The 18,527-nt window shown below is 27.5% G+C and overlaps 1 protein-coding gene across 7 annotated transcripts in view; it reads right to left on the reverse strand.

Annotated features, from left to right (window-relative positions):
- LOC143256252 (RIMS-binding protein 2-like) overlaps positions 1-18,527 on the reverse strand; it is a 187,947-nt gene that overhangs the window by 150,229 nt on the left and 19,191 nt on the right. The gene's annotated exons all lie outside the window — the stretch shown is intronic.

The following is an 18,527-nucleotide window of genomic DNA, read 5'->3' on the forward strand; positions in this document are numbered from 1 at the left end:
TAACCGTGTTTGTTTTTATGTTGTTGATGTATAACATGCAAAATAAACGTGTTGTTTTATGTTGTTCATGTATAACATTTAAAACTAACCGTGTTTGTTTTCCTGTTGTTGATGTATAACATTAAAACTAACCGTGTTTGTTTTTATATTGTTGATGTATAACATGCAAAATAAACGTGTTGTTTTTATGTTGTTCATGTATAACATTTAAAACTAACCGTGTTTGTTTTTATGTTGTTCATGCATAACATTAAAACTAACCGTGTTTGTTTTCCTGTTGTTGATGTATAACATTAAAACTAAACGTGTTTATTTTTATGTTGTTGATGTATAACATGCAAAATAAACGTGTTGTTTTTATGTTGTTCATGTATAACATTTAAAACTAACCGTGTATGTTTTTCTGTTGTTGATGTATAACATTAAAACTAAACGTGTTTGCTTTTACGTTGTTGATGTATAATGTTAAAACTAACCGTGTATGTTTTTCTGTTGTTGAGATATAACATTAAAACTAAACGTGTTTGTTTTTACGTTGTTGATGCATAACATTAAAACTAAACGTGTTTGTTTTTATGTTGTTGATGTATAACATTAAAACTAAATGTGTTTGTTTTTATGTTGTTGATGTATAACATTAAAACTAAACGTGTTTGTTTTTATGTTGTTGATGTATAACATTAAAACTAAACGTGTTGTTTTTATGTTGTTGATGTATAACATTAAAACTAAACGTGTTTGTTTTTATGTTGTTGATGTATAACATTAAAACTAAACGTGTTTGTTTTTATGTTGTTGATGTATAACATTAAAACTAAACGTGTTTGTTTTTATGTTGTTGATGTATAACATTAAAACTAAACGTGTTTATTTTCATGTTGTTGATATATAACATTAAAACTAAACGTGTTTGTTTTTATGTTGTTCATGTATAACATTAAAACTAAACGTGCTTGATTTTACGTTGTTGATGTATAACATTAAAACTAAACGTGTTTGTTTTACGTTGTTGATGTACAACATTAAAACTAAACGTTTTGTTTTTACGTTGTTGATGTAAAACATTAAAATTAAATGTGTTTGTTTTTATGTTGTTCATGTATAACATTTAAAACTAACCGTGTTTGTTTTTATGTTGTTCATGTATAACATTAAAACTAACCGTGTTTGTTTTCCTGTTGTTCATGTATAACATTAAAACTAAACGTGTTTATTTTTATGTTGTTGATGTATAATATTAAAACTAACCGTGTATGTTTTTTCTGTTGTTGAGGTATAACATTAAAACTAAACGTGTTTGCTTTTACGTTGTTGATGTATAATATTAAAACTAACCGTGTATGTTTTTCTGTTGTTGAGGTATAACATTAAAACTAAACGTGTTTGTTTTTATGTTGTTGATGTATAACATGCAAACTAAACGTGTTGTTTTTATGTTGTTGATTTAAAACATTAAAACTAAATGTGTTTGTTTTTATGTTGTTGATGTATAACATTAAAACTAAACGTGTTTGTTTTTATGTTATTGATGTATAACATTAAAACTAAATGTGTTTGTTTTTATGTTGTTGATGTATAACATTAAAACTAAACGTGTTTGTTTTTATGTTGTTGATGTATAACATTAAAACTAAACGTGTTGTTTTTATGTTGGTGATGTATAACATTAAAACTAAACGTGTTTGTTTTTATGTTGTTGATGTATAACATTAAATCTAAACGTGTTTGTTTTTATGTTGTTGATGTATAACATGCAAACTAAACGTGTTTGTTTTTACGTTGTTGTTGATGTATAACATTAAAACTAAACGTGTTTATTTTCATGTTGTTGATATATAACATTAAAACTAAACGTGTTTGTTTTTATGTTGTTCATGTATAACATTAAAACTAAACGTGCTTGTTTTTACGTTGTTGATGTATAACATTAAAACTAAACGTGTTTGTTTTTACGTTGTTGATGTACAACATTAAAACTAAACGTTTTGTTTTTACGTTGTTGATGTAAAACATTAAAACTAAATGTGTTTGTTTTTATGTTGTTGATGTATAACATTAAAACTAAACGTGTTTGTTTTTACGTTGTTGATGTACAACATTAAAACTAAACGTTTTGTTTTTATGTTGTTGATGAAAAACAATAAAACTAAACGTGTTTGTTTTTACGTTGTTGATGCATAACATTAAAACTAAACGTGTTGTTTTTACGTTGTTGATGCATAACATTAAAACTAAACGTGTTTGTTTTCACGTTTGATGTACAACATTAAAACTAAACGTGTTTGTTTTTACGTTGTTGATGTATGACATTAAAACTAAACGTGTATGTTTTACGTTGTTGATGTATAACATTAAAACTAAACGTGTTTGTTTTACGTTGTTGATTTATAACATTAAAACTAAACGTGTATGTTTTACGTTGTTGATGTATAACATTAAAACTAAACGTGTTTGTTTTTATGTTGTTGATGTATAACATTAAAACTAAACGTGTATGTTTTTACGTTGTTGATGTATAACATTAAAACTAAACGTGTTTGTTTTTACGTTGTTGATTTATAACATTAAAACTAAACGTGTATGTTTTACGTTGTTGATGTATAACATTAAAACTAAACGTGTTTGTTTTATGTTGTTGATGTATAACATTAAAACTAAACGTGTATGTTTTACGTTGTTGATGTATAACATGCAAACTAAACGTGTTGTTTTTATGTTGTTGATGTATAACATTAAAACTAAACGTGTTTATTTTTATGTTGTTGATGTATAACATTAAAAATAAACGTGTTGTTTTTATGTTGTTCATGTATAACATTTAAAACTAACCGCGTTTGTTTTCCTGTTGTTGATGTATAACATTAAAACTAAACGTGTTTGTTTTTATGTTGTTGATGTATAACATTAAAACTAAACGTGTATGTTTTACGTTGTTGATGTATAACATGCAAACTAAACGTGTTGTTTTATGTTGTTGATGTAAAACATTTAAACCAAACGTGTTTGTTTTTTAGTTGTTGATGTATAACATTAAAACTAAACGTGTTGTTTTTATGTTGTTGATGTAAAACATTACAACTAAATGTGTTTGTTTTTATGTTGTTGATGTATAACATTAAAACTAAACGTGTTGTTTTTATGTTGTTGATGTAAAACATTAAAACTAAATGTGTTTGTTTTTATGTTGTTGATGTATAACATTAAAACTAAACGTGTATGTTTTATCTTGTTGATGTATAACATGCAAACTAAACGTGTATGTTTTATCTTGTTGATGTATAACATGCAAACTAAACGTGTTGTTTTTATGTTGTTGATGTATAACATTAAAACTAAACGTGTATGTTTTACGTTGTTGATGTATAACATGCAAACTAAACGTGTTGTTTTTATGTTGTTGATGTAAAACATTTAAACCAAACGTGTTTGTTTTTTTAGTTGTTGATGTATAACATTAAAACTAAAGTGTTGTTTTTATGTTGTTGATGTAAAACATTAAAACTAAACGTGTTGTTTTTATGTTGTTGATGTAAAACATTAAAACTAAATGTGTTTTTTTTATGTTGTTGATGTATAACATTAAAACTAAACGTGTTGTTTTTATGTTGTTGATGTAAAACATTAAAACTAAATGTGTTTGTTTTATGTTGTTGATGTATAACATTAAAACTAAACGTGTTTGTTTTACGTTGTTGATGTACAACATTAAAACTAAACGTTTTGTTTTATGTTGTTGATGAAAAACAATAAAACTAAACGTGTTTGTTTTACGTTGTTGATGCATAACATTAAAACTAAACGTGTTGTTTTACGTTGTTGATGCATAACATTAAAACTAAACGTGTTTGTTTTACGTTGTTGATGTATAGCATTAAACTAAACGTGTTGTTTTATGTTGTTGATGTATAATATTAAAACTAAACGTGTTTGTTTTCACGTTTGATGTACAACATTAAAACTAAACGTGTTTGTTTTTACGTTGTTGATGTATGACATTAAAACTAAACGTGTATGTTTTTACGTTGTTGATGTATAACATTAAAACTAAACGTGTTTGTTTTACGTTGTTGATTTATAACATTAAAACTAAACGTGTATGTTTTACGTTGTTGATGTATAACATTAAAACTAAACGTGTTTGTTTTATGTTGTTGATGTATAACATTAAAACTAAACGTGTATGTTTTACGTTGTTGATGTATAACATGCAAACTAAACGTGTTGTTTTATGTTGTTGATGTATAACATTAAAACTAAACGTGTTTATTTTTATGTTGTTGATGTATAACATTAAAAATAAACGTGTTGTTTTTATGTTGTTCATGTATAACATTTAAAACTAACCGTGTTTGTTTTCCTGTTGTTGATGTATAACATTAAAACTAAACGTGTTTGTTTTATGTTGTTGATGTATAACATTAAAACTAAACGTGTATGTTTTACGTTGTTGATGTATAACATGCAAACTAAACGTGTTGTTTTTATGTTGTTGATGTAAAACATTTAAACCAAACGTGTTTGTTTTTTAGTTGTTGATGTATAACATTAAAACTAAAGTGTTGTTTTTATGTTGTTGATGTAAAACATTAAAACTAAACGTGTTGTTTTTATGTTGTTGATGTAAAACATTACAACTAAATGTGTTTGTTTTATGTTGTTGATGTATAACATTAAAACTAAACGTGTTGTTTTATGTTGTTGATGTAAAACATTAAAACTAAATGTGTTTTTGTTTTATGTTGTTGATGTATAACATTAAAACTAAACGTGTATATTTTATCTTGTTGATGTATAACATGCAAACTAAACGTGTATGTTTTATCTTGTTGATGTATAACATGCAAACTAAACGTGTTGTTTTATGTTGTTGATGTATAACATTAAAACTAAACGTGTATGTTTTTACGTTGTTGATGTATAACATGCAAACTAAACGTGTTGTTTTTTTATGTTGTTGATGTAAAACATTTAAACCAAACGTGTTTTTTTTTTTAGTTGTTGATGTATAACATTAAAACTAAAGTGTTGTTTTATGTTGTTGATGTAAAACATTAAAACTAAACGTGTTGTTTTATGTTGTTGATGTAAAACATTAAAACTAAATGTGTTTGTTTTATGTTGTTGATGTATAACATTAAAACTAAACGTGTTGTTTTATGTTGTTGATGTAAAACATTAAAACTAAATGTGTTTGTTTTATGTTGTTGATGTATAACATTAAAACTAAACGTGTATGTTTTATCTTGTTGATGTATAACATGCAAACTAAACGTGTTGTTTTTTATGTTGTTGATGTAAAACATTAAAACCAAATGTGTTTGTTTTTTAGTTGTTGATGTATAACATTAAAACTAAAGTGTTGTTTTATGTTGTTGATGTAAAACATTAAAACTAAATGTGTTGTTTTTATGTTGTTAGTGTAAAACATTAAAACTAAACGTGTTGTTTTTATGTTGTTGATGTAAAACATTAAAACTAAATGTGTTTGTTTTTATGTTGTTGATGTATAACATTAAAACTAAACGTGTTTGCTTTTACGTTGTTGATGTATAATATTAAAACTAACCGTGTATGTTTTTCTGTTGTTGAGGTATAACATTAAAACTAAACGTGTTTGTTTTTATGTTGTTGATGTATAACATGCAAACTAAACGTGTTGTTTTTATGTTGTTGATTTAAAACATTAAAACTAAATGTGTTTGTTTTTATGTTGTTGATGTATAACATTAAAACTAAACGTGTTTGTTTTTATGTTATTGATGTATAACATTAAAACTAAATGTGTTTGTTTTTATGTTGTTGATGTATAACATTAAAACTAAACGTGTTTGTTTTATGTTGTTGATGTATAACATTAAAACTAAACGTGTTGTTTTTATGTTGGTGATGTATAACATTAAAACTAAACGTGTTTGTTTTTATGTTGTTGATGTATAACATTAAATCTAAACGTGTTTGTTTTTATGTTGTTGATGTATAACATGCAAACTAAACGTGTTTGTTTTTACGTTGTTGTTGATGTATAACATTAAAACTAAACGTGTTTATTTTCATGTTGTTGATATATAACATTAAAACTAAACGTGTTTGTTTTTATGTTGTTCATGTATAACATTAAAACTAAACGTGCTTGTTTTTACGTTGTTGATGTATAACATTAAAACTAAACGTGTTTGTTTTACGTTGTTGATGTACAACATTAAAACTAAACGTTTTGTTTTACGTTGTTGATGTAAAACATTAAAACTAAATGTGTTTGTTTTTATGTTGTTGATGTATAACATTAAAACTAAACGTGTTTGTTTTTACGTTGTTGATGTACAACATTAAAACTAAACGTTTTGTTTTTATGTTGTTGATGAAAAACAATAAAACTAAACGTGTTTGTTTTACGTTGTTGATGCATAACATTAAAACTAAACGTGTTGTTTTTACGTTGTTGATGCATAACATTAAAACTAAACGTGTTTGTTTTTACGTTGTTGATGTATAGCATTAAACTAAACGTGTTGTTTTTATGTTGTTGATGTATAATATTAAAACTAAACGTGTTTGTTTTCACGTTTGATGTACAACATTAAAACTAAACGTGTTTGTTTTTACGTTGTTGATGTATGACATTAAAACTAAACGTGTATGTTTTACGTTGTTGATGTATAACATTAAAACTAAACGTGTTTGTTTTTACGTTGTTGATTTATAACATTAAAACTAAACGTGTATGTTTTTACGTTGTTGATGTATAACATTAAAACTAAACGTGTTTGTTTTTATGTTGTTGATGTATAACATTAAAACTAAACGTGTATGTTTTTACGTTGTTGATGTATAACATGCAAACTAAACGTGTTGTTTTTATGTTGTTGATGTATAACATTAAAACTAAACGTGTTTATTTTTATGTTGTTGATGTATAACATTAAAAATAAACGTGTTGTTTTTATGTTGTTCATGTATAACATTTAAAACTAACCGCGTTTGTTTTCCTGTTGTTGATGTATAACATTAAAACTAAACGTGTTTGTTTTTATGTTGTTGATGTATAACATTAAAACTAAACGTGTATGTTTTTACGTTGTTGATGTATAACATGCAAACTAAACGTGTTGTTTTTATGTTGTTGATGTAAAACATTTAAACCAAACGTGTTTGTTTTTTAGTTGTTGATGTATAACATTAAAACTAAAGTGTTGTTTTTATGTTGTTGATGTAAAACATTAAAACTAAACGTGTTGTTTTTATGTTGTTGATGTAAAACATTACAACTAAATGTGTTTGTTTTTATGTTGTTGATGTATAACATTAAAACTAAACGTGTTGTTTTTATGTTGTTGATGTAAAACATTAAAACTAAATGTGTTTGTTTTTATGTTGTTGATGTATAACATTAAAACTAAACGTGTATGTTTTATCTTGTTGATGTATAACATGCAAACTAAACGTGTATGTTTTATCTTGTTGATGTATAACATGCAAACTAAACGTGTTGTTTTTATGTTGTTGATGTATAACATTAAAACTAAACGTGTATGTTTTACGTTGTTGATGTATAACATGCAAACTAAACGTGTTGTTTTTTATGTTGTTGATGTAAAACATTTAAACCAAACGTGTTTGTTTTTTAGTTGTTGATGTATAACATTAAAACTAAAGTGTTGTTTTATGTTGTTGATGTAAAACATTAAAACTAAACGTGTTGTTTTTTATGTTGTTGATGTAAAACATTAAAACTAAATGTGTTTGTTTTTATGTTGTTGATGTATAACATTAAAACTAAACGTGTTGTTTTTATGTTGTTGATGTAAAACATTAAAACTAAATGTGTTTGTTTTTATGTTGTTGATGTATAACATTAAAACTAAACGTGTTTGTTTTTACGTTGTTGATGTACAACATTAAAACTAAACGTTTTGTTTTATGTTGTTGATGAAAACAATAAAACTAAACGTGTTTGTTTTACGTTGTTGATGCATAACATTAAAACTAAACGTGTTGTTTTTACGTTGTTGATGCATAACATTAAAACTAAACGTGTTTGTTTTTACGTTGTTGATGTATAGCATTAAACTAAACGTGTTGTTTTTATGTTGTTGATGTATAATATTAAAACTAAACGTGTTTGTTTTCACGTTTGATGTACAACATTAAAACTAAACGTGTTTGTTTTTACGTTGTTGATGTATGACATTAAAACTAAACGTGTATGTTTTTACGTTGTTGATGTATAACATTAAAACTAAACGTGTTTGTTTTACGTTGTTGATTTATAACATTAAAACTAAACGTGTATGTTTTACGTTGTTGATGTATAACATTAAAACTAAACGTGTTTGTTTTATGTTGTTGATGTATAACATTAAAACTAAACGTGTATGTTTTACGTTGTTGATGTATAACATGCAAACTAAACGTGTTGTTTTATGTTGTTGATGTATAACATTAAAACTAAACGTGTTTATTTTATGTTGTTGATGTATAACATTAAAATAAACGTGTTGTTTTATGTTGTTCATGTATAACATTTAAAACTAACCGCGTTTGTTTTCCTGTTGTTGATGTATAACATTAAAACTAAACGTGTTTGTTTTTATGTTGTTGATGTATAACATTAAAACTAAACGTGTATGTTTTACGTTGTTGATTGTATAACATGCAAACTAAACGTGTTGTTTTTATGTTGTTGATGTAAAACATTTAAACCAAACGTGTTTGTTTTTTAGTTGTTGATGTATAACATTAAAACTAAAGTGTTGTTTTATGTTGTTGATGTAAAACATTAAAACTAAACGTGTTGTTTTATGTTGTTGATGTAAAACATTACAACTAAATGTGTTTGTTTTATGTTGTTGATGTATAACATTAAAACTAAACGTGTTGTTTTTATGTTGTTGATGTAAAACATTAAAACTAAATGTGTTTGTTTTTATGTTGTTGATGTATAACATTAAAACTAAACGTGTATATTTTATCTTGTTGATGTATAACATGCAAACTAAACGTGTATGTTTTATCTTGTTGATGTATAACATGCAAACTAAACGTGTTGTTTTTATGTTGTTGATGTATAACATTAAAACTAAACGTGTATGTTTTTACGTTGTTGATGTATAACATGCAAACTAAACGTGTTGTTTTTATGTTGTTGATGTAAAACATTTAAACCAAACGTGTTTGTTTTTTTAGTTGTTGATGTATAACATTAAAACTAAAGTGTTGTTTTTATGTTGTTGATGTAAAACATTAAAACTAAACGTGTTGTTTTTATGTTGTTGATGTAAAACATTAAAACTAAATGTGTTTTTTTTTATGTTGTTGATGTATAACATTAAAACTAAACGTGTTGTTTTTATGTTGTTGATGTAAAACATTAAAACTAAATGTGTTTGTTTTTATGTTGTTGATGTATAACATTAAAACTAAACGTGTATGTTTTATCTTGTTGATGTATAACATGCAAACTAAACGTGTTGTTTTTATGTTGTTGATGTAAAACATTAAAACCAAATGTGTTTGTTTTTTTAGTTGTTGATGTATAACATTAAAACTAAAGTGTTGTTTTTATGCTGTTGATGTAAAACATTAAAACTAAATGTGTTGTTTTTATGTTGTTAGTGTAAAACATTAAAACTAAACGTGTTGTTTTTATGTTGTTGATGTAAAACATTAAAACTAAATGTGTTTGTTTTTATGTTGTTGATGTATAACATTAAAACTAAACGTGTTTGCTTTTACGTTGTTGATGTATAATATTAAAACTAACCGTGTATGTTTTTCTGTTGTTGAGGTATAACATTAAAACTAAACGTGTTTGTTTTTATGTTGTTGATGTATAACATGCAAACTAAACGTGTTGTTTTTATGTTGTTGATTTAAAACATTAAAACTAAATGTGTTTGTTTTTATGTTGTTGATGTATAACATTAAAACTAAACGTGTTTGTTTTTATGTTATTGATGTATAACATTAAAACTAAATGTGTTTGTTTTTATGTTGTTGATGTATAACATTAAAACTAAACGTGTTTGTTTTTATGTTGTTGATGTATAACATTAAAACTAAACGTGTTGTTTTTATGTTGGTGATGTATAACATTAAAACTAAACGTGTTTGTTTTTATGTTGTTGATGTATAACATTAAATCTAAACGTGTTTGTTTTTATGTTGTTGATGTATAACATGCAAACTAAACGTGTTTGTTTTTACGTTGTTGTTGATGTATAACATTAAAACTAAACGTGTTTATTTTCATGTTGTTGATATATAACATTAAAACTAAACGTGTTTGTTTTTATGTTGTTCATGTATAACATTAAAACTAAACGTGCTTGTTTTTACGTTGTTGATGTATAACATTAAAACTAAACGTGTTTGTTTTTACGTTGTTGATGTACAACATTAAAACTAAACGTTTTGTTTTTACGTTGTTGATGTAAAACATTAAAACTAAATGTGTTTGTTTTTATGTTGTTGATGTATAACATTAAAACTAAACGTGTTTGTTTTTACGTTGTTGATGTACAACATTAAAACTAAACGTTTTGTTTTTATGTTGTTGATGAAAAACAATAAAACTAAACGTGTTTGTTTTTACGTTGTTGATGCATAACATTAAAACTAAACGTGTTGTTTTTACGTTGTTGATGCATAACATTAAAACTAAACGTGTTTGTTTTTACGTTGTTGATGTATAGCATTAAACTAAACGTGTTGTTTTTATGTTGTTGATGTATAATATTAAAACTAAACGTGTTTGTTTTCACGTTTGATGTACAACATTAAAACTAAACGTGTTTGTTTTTACGTTGTTGATGTATGACATTAAAACTAAACGTGTATGTTTTTACGTTGTTGATGTATAACATTAAAACTAAACGTGTTTGTTTTTACGTTGTTGATTTATAACATTAAAACTAAACGTGTATGTTTTTACGTTGTTGATGTATAACATTAAAACTAAACGTGTTTGTTTTTATGTTGTTGATGTATAACATTAAAACTAAACGTGTATGTTTTTACGTTGTTGATGTATAACATGCAAACTAAACGTGTTGTTTTTATGTTGTTGATGTATAACATTAAAACTAAACGTGTTTATTTTTATGTTGTTGATGTATAACATTAAAAATAAACGTGTTGTTTTTATGTTGTTCATGTATAACATTTAAAACTAACCGCGTTTGTTTTCCTGTTGTTGATGTATAACATTAAAACTAAACGTGTTTGTTTTTATGTTGTTGATGTATAACATTAAAACTAAACGTGTATGTTTTACGTTGTTGATGTATAACATGCAAACTAAACGTGTTGTTTTTTTATGTTGTTGATGTAAAACATTTAAACCAAACGTGTTTGTTTTTAGTTGTTGATGTATAACATTAAAACTAAAGTGTTGTTTTTTATGTTGTTGATGTAAAACATTAAAACTAAACGTGTTGTTTTTATGTTGTTGATGTAAAACATTACAACTAAATGTGTTTGTTTTTATGTTGTTGATGTATAACATTAAAACTAAACGTGTTGTTTTTATGTTGTTGATGTAAAACATTAAAACTAAATGTGTTTGTTTTTATGTTGTTGATGTATAACATTAAAACTAAACGTGTATGTTTTATCTTGTTGATGTATAACATGCAAACTAAACGTGTATGTTTTATCTTGTTGATGTATAACATGCAAACTAAACGTGTTGTTTTTATGTTGTTGATGTATAACATTAAAACTAAACGTGTATGTTTTTACGTTGTTGATGTATAACATGCAAACTAAACGTGTTGTTTTTATGTTGTTGATGTAAAACATTTAAACCAAACGTGTTTGTTTTTTTAGTTGTTGATGTATAACATTAAAACTAAAGTGTTGTTTTTATGTTGTTGATGTAAAACATTAAAACTAAACGTGTTGTTTTTATGTTGTTGATGTAAAACATTAAAACTAAATGTGTTTGTTTTTATGTTGTTGATGTATAACATTAAAACTAAACGTGTTGTTTTTATGTTGTTGATGTAAAACATTAAAACTAAATGTGTTTGTTTTTATGTTGTTGATGTATAACATTAAAACTAAACGTGTTTGTTTTTACGTTGTTGATGTACAACATTAAAACTAAACGTTTTGTTTTTATGTTGTTGATGAAAAACAATAAAACTAAACGTGTTTGTTTTTACGTTGTTGATGCATAACATTAAAACTAAACGTGTTGTTTTTACGTTGTTGATGCATAACATTAAAACTAAACGTGTTTGTTTTTACGTTGTTGATGTATAGCATTAAACTAAACGTGTTGTTTTTATGTTGTTGATGTATAATATTAAAACTAAACGTGTTTGTTTTCACGTTTGATGTACAACATTAAAACTAAACGTGTTTGTTTTTACGTTGTTGATGTATGACATTAAAACTAAACGTGTATGTTTTTACGTTGTTGATGTATAACATTAAAACTAAACGTGTTTGTTTTTACGTTGTTGATTTATAACATTAAAACTAAACGTGTATGTTTTTACGTTGTTGATGTATAACATTAAAACTAAACGTGTTTGTTTTTATGTTGTTGATGTATAACATTAAAACTAAACGTGTATGTTTTTACGTTGTTGATGTATAACATGCAAACTAAACGTGTTGTTTTTATGTTGTTGATGTATAACATTAAAACTAAACGTGTTTATTTTTATGTTGTTGATGTATAACATTAAAAATAAACGTGTTGTTTTTATGTTGTTCATGTATAACATTTAAAACTAACCGTGTTTGTTTTCCTGTTGTTGATGTATAACATTAAAACTAAACGTGTTTGTTTTTATGTTGTTGATGTATAACATTAAAACTAAACGTGTATGTTTTTACGTTGTTGATGTATAACATGCAAACTAAACGTGTTGTTTTTATGTTGTTGATGTAAAACATTTAAACCAAACGTGTTTGTTTTTTAGTTGTTGATGTATAACATTAAAACTAAAGTGTTGTTTTTATGTTGTTGATGTAAAACATTAAAACTAAACGTGTTGTTTTTATGTTGTTGATGTAAAACATTACAACTAAATGTGTTTGTTTTTATGTTGTTGATGTATAACATTAAAACTAAACGTGTTGTTTTTATGTTGTTGATGTAAAACATTAAAACTAAATGTGTTTGTTTTTATGTTGTTGATGTATAACATTAAAACTAAACGTGTATATTTTATCTTGTTGATGTATAACATGCAAACTAAACGTGTATGTTTTATCTTGTTGATGTATAACATGCAAACTAAACGTGTTGTTTTTATGTTGTTGATGTATAACATTAAAACTAAACGTGTATGTTTTTACGTTGTTGATGTATAACATGCAAACTAAACGTGTTGTTTTTATGTTGTTGATGTAAAACATTTAAACCAAACGTGTTTGTTTTTTAGTTGTTGATGTATAACATTAAAACTAAAGTGTTGTTTTATGTTGTTGATGTAAAACATTAAAACTAAACGTGTTGTTTTATGTTGTTGATGTAAAACATTAAAACTAAATGTGTTTTTTTTTATGTTGTTGATGTATAACATTAAAACTAAACGTGTTGTTTTTATGTTGTTGATGTAAAACATTAAAACTAAATGTGTTTGTTTTTATGTTGTTGATGTATAACATTAAAACTAAACGTGTATGTTTTATCTTGTTGATGTATAACATGCAAACTAAACGTGTTGTTTTTATGTTGTTGATGTAAAACATTAAAACCAAATGTGTTTGTTTTTTTTAGTTGTTGATGTATAACATTAAAACTAAAGTGTTGTTTTTATGCTGTTGATGTAAAACATTAAAACTAAATGTGTTGTTTTTATGTTGTTAGTGTAAAACATTAAAACTAAACGTGTTGTTTTTATGTTGTTGATATAAAACATTAAAACTAAATGTGTTTGTTTTTATGTTGTTGATGTATAACATTAAAACTAAACGTTTTGTTTTTACGTTGTTGATGTCGTTTTTTTTTAAGTTCGCGCACAGCTACACAAGGGCTATCTGTGCTAGCCGTCCCTAATTCAGCAGTGTAAGACTAGAGAGAAGGCAGCTAGTCATCATCACCCACCGCCAACTCTTGGGCTACTCTTTAACCGTCACATTATAACGCCCCGCGGCTTTTTTTGAAAGGGCGAGCATGTTTGGTGTGACGAGGATTCGAACCTGGGACCTAACCACCTGGCCATGCCTGCCGAAATCAAATGTGACGTTAAATTTCCATAACATTTTGTTCCATTTGTTATGGCACACGTACAAGACTATTCTTACAATTATATAAGATATATCATTAGGACAATCTGTACAGATATAAAACACCTTTCAATAGAAGTTACACACAGTTCACAAACGTTTCTGTTAATTGAACGATATTCGACTTCATCAACAATTAACGTAATTAACAGTGAAGACAGCTCAGATATGTCGTCCATCTCTTGGATGAATCAAGACGCCACATTTTAAGGCAGCCGTTACATTTCCACGGTTGAAGATTCTTAAAATTAATCCATTAATCACTTTTGTTGTTGTTGAATTTCATACAAAACTACTCGACGGTTACCTGCGCTGTCTGTCACTAATTTTGAAGTTATCGGGTAAGCAACAACACATACTCTTGGGTTAATGTTTACCAATGACTAGTGGGTATTGACCGACACACTATAATATCCCAACAGCTTAAAGGACAAGCATGGGCAATATATAGGTGATTGACAAAATTGTCTGTTTTGGGTGAAGAAAAAAAATTATCGAATATATATATACATTTGTGAGAAACAAACACCTGGATATGCGCATTTTGTAACACGTCCCTTATGAGCCAAGTCCCTGCATGGCAATGTGGATAAGGCACTCGAATCGTAATCTGAGGGTCACGGGTTCGAATCTCCGTCAAACCAAACATGATCGCCTTTTCAGCCGCGAGGGCGTTATAATGTGACGGTCAATCCCACTATTCGTTGGTAAAAGAGTAGCCCAAGAGTTGGCGGTAGGTGGTGATGACTAGTTACTTACACATAGACTAGCTCTCGTGTTACACTGCTAAATTAGAGACGGCTAGCCCAGATAGTCCTCGTGTAGCTTTGCTCGAAATTCAAAACAAACCAAATCCTCATGAGCCAAGCTGTTGAATACTAAAAGTTGGTTGAAACTGGAAACACCGGAAGAGGTTGGTTTTGAATGTATCTTTTCAAGACAAGGTTTTATTTGTTAACTGATACATTTTTAAATAAAATACAACATCCTTAAGTCTCCGTACCAGCTGGTACTAAGGTCTACCTGCTGGTAGTAAATTCAGTATATATTACTAAAGAGACATTCTGATAATTGTTAATTAACAGATTACCAGCCTTTTATGTGTCTGCTATCACCTTTTATTTTTAGCTTTGAATTTTAATACGAACGATTTCTCCTATGATACCGTATGGAAGGTGGAAGCATTACGATAGTCAGCAGTGGGATAAGTAGACAGGGACACTTTGAAAGCAGCTACAGACTTAATATTATACTCGGCTTGCTTCACAGTATCTACCAACGTTGTTCTAACTGGTTCCTGAATACTTCTGTGTTTCATTTGAAGACTTATATGTGTCTCGTTCTTGGCCATGAAGCTCGTGATGCGCTGACGGATGTCAATCACCTCACAACTTAATATTACTTTTCGCAGCCTCAACGATAAAACGATGCGGTAAATGTTTTCATTATAGCCAATGGAAATGTAAAAAAACAAACAAGACCAGTTTAAATTAAGAAAAAACGGATTAGATAATTGTTTGTTTGTTTCTACAAAATGTCCCCACTGGTACGTGAGGGGTCTGTTAAATGTATTAAAACTAATGATGTCTGTATTAGCTTACGGCACACACGTGTTGCTGTGAGTAGAAATAAAGCAAACTCATTCCATCGATCAAAGTTAAAGCTGAAGCCACAGGCTACTAAGAAAGTACGAAAAACTACAAACTCAAGCGTGGAAAAACTTTTAAAAGTTTTATAATGAAGGCATGATTGTGCTGAGCGTTATTCTCTTAGCCCAAAATACAATTTGTTCAGAACAGGTGTGGAAAAGAGATAAATAGGATCTAATCTTTTTGTGGAAAAATACCATTGTGAAACATGACTTATTTAATTGACAATATCTCCTTGTCTGGTACCATTGTGAAACATGACTTATTTAATTGACAATATCTCCTTGTCTGGTACCATTGTGAAACATGACTTATTTAATTGTCAATATCTCCTTGTCTGGTACCATTGTGAAACATGACTTATTTAATTGACAATATCACCTTGTCTGGTACCATTGTGAAAGATGACTTATTTAATTGTCAATATCTCCTTGTCTGGTACCATTGTGAAACATGACTTATTTAATTGACAATATCTCCTTGTCTGGTACCATTGTGAAACACGACCTATTTAATTGACAATATATCCTTGTCTGGTACCATTGTGAAACATGACTTATTTAATTGACAATATCACCTTGTCTGGTACCATTGTGAAACATGACTTATTTAATTGACAATATCTCCTTGTCTGGTACCATTGTGAAACACGACCTATTTAATTGACAATATATCCTTGTCTGGTACCATTGTGAAACATGACTTATTTAATTGACAATATCACCTTGTCTGGTACCATTGTGAAACATGACTTATTTAATTGACAATATCACCTTGTCTGGTACCATTGTGAAACATGACTTATTTAATTGACAACATCACCTTGTCTGGTACCATTGTGAAACATGACTTATTTAATTGACAATATCTCCTTGTCTGGTACCATTGTGAAACATGACTTATTTAATTGACAATATCACCTTGTCTGGTACCATTGTGAAATATGACTTATTTAATTGACAATATCTCCTTGTCTGGTACCATTGTGAAACATGACTTATTTAATTGACAATATCTCCTTGTCTGGTACCATTGTGAAACATGACTTATTTAATTGACAATATCACCTTGTCTGGTACCATTGTAAAACATGACTTATTTAATTGTCAATATCTCCTTGTCTGGTACCATTGTGAAACACTACTTATTTAATTGACAATATCTCCTTGTCTGGTACCATTGTGAAACACGACTTATTTAATTGACAATATCACCTTGTCTGGTACCATTGTGAAACATGACTTATTTAATTGACAATATCTCCTTGTCTGGTACCATTGTGAAACACGACTTATTTAATTGACAATATCACCTTGTCTGGTACCATTGTGAAGCATGACTTATTTAATTGACAATATCACCTTGTCTGGTACCATTGTGAAACATGACTTATTTAATTGACAATATCTCCTTGTCTGGTACCATTGTGAAACATGACTTATTTAATTGACAATATCACCTTGTCTGGTACCATTGTGAAACATGACTTATTCAATTGTCAATATCTCCTTGTCTGGTACCATTGTGAAACATGACTTATTTAATTGACAATATCACCTTGTCTGGTACCATTGTGAAACATGACTTATTTAATTGTCAATATCTCCTTGTCTGGTACCATTGTGAAACATGACTTATTTAATTGACAATATCTCCTTGTGTGGTACCATTGTGAAACACGACCTATTTAATTGACAATATATCCTTGTCTGGTACCATTGTGAAACATGACTTATTTAATTGACAACATCACCTTGTCTGGTACCATTGTGAAACATGACTTATTTAATTGACAATATCACCTTGTCTGGTACCATTGTGAAACATGACTTATTTAATTGACAACATCACCTTGTCTGGTACCATTGTGAAACATGACTTATTTAATTGACAATATCTCCTTGTCTGGTACCATTGTGAAACATGACTTATTTAATTGACAATATCTCCTTGTCTGGTACCATTGTGAAACATGACTTATTTAATTGACAATATCACATTGTCTGGTACCATTGTGAAATATGACTTATTTAATTGACAATATCTCCTTGTCTGGTACCATTGTGAAACATGACTTATTTAATTGACAATATCTCCTTGTCTGGTACCATTGTGAAACATGACTTATTTAATTGACAATATCACCTTGTCTGGTACCATTGTGAAACATGACTTATTTAATTGTCAATATCTCCTTGTCTGGTACCATTGTGAAACACTACTTATTTAATTGACAATATCTCCTTGTCTGGTACCATTGTGAAACACGACTTATTTAATTGACAATATCACCTTGTCTGGTACCATTGTGAAGCATGACTTATTTAATTGACAATATCACCTTGTCTGGTACCATTGTGAAACATGACTTATTTAATTGTCAATATCTCCTTGTCTGGTACCATTGTGAAACATGACTTATTTAATTGACAATATCTCCTTGTGTGGTACCATTGTGAAACATGACTTATTTAATTGACAATATCTCCTTGTCTGGTACCATTGTGAAACATGACTTATTTAATTGACAATATCTCCTTGTCTGGTACCATTGTGAAACATGACTTATTTAATTGTCAATATCTCCTTGTCTGGTACCATTGTGAAACATGACTTATTTAATTGACAATATCT

This window comes from Tachypleus tridentatus, chromosome 7 (assembly GCF_004210375.1).
Source record: "Tachypleus tridentatus isolate NWPU-2018 chromosome 7, ASM421037v1, whole genome shotgun sequence".
Classification (NCBI taxonomy): Eukaryota; Metazoa; Arthropoda; class Merostomata; order Xiphosura; family Limulidae; genus Tachypleus; species Tachypleus tridentatus.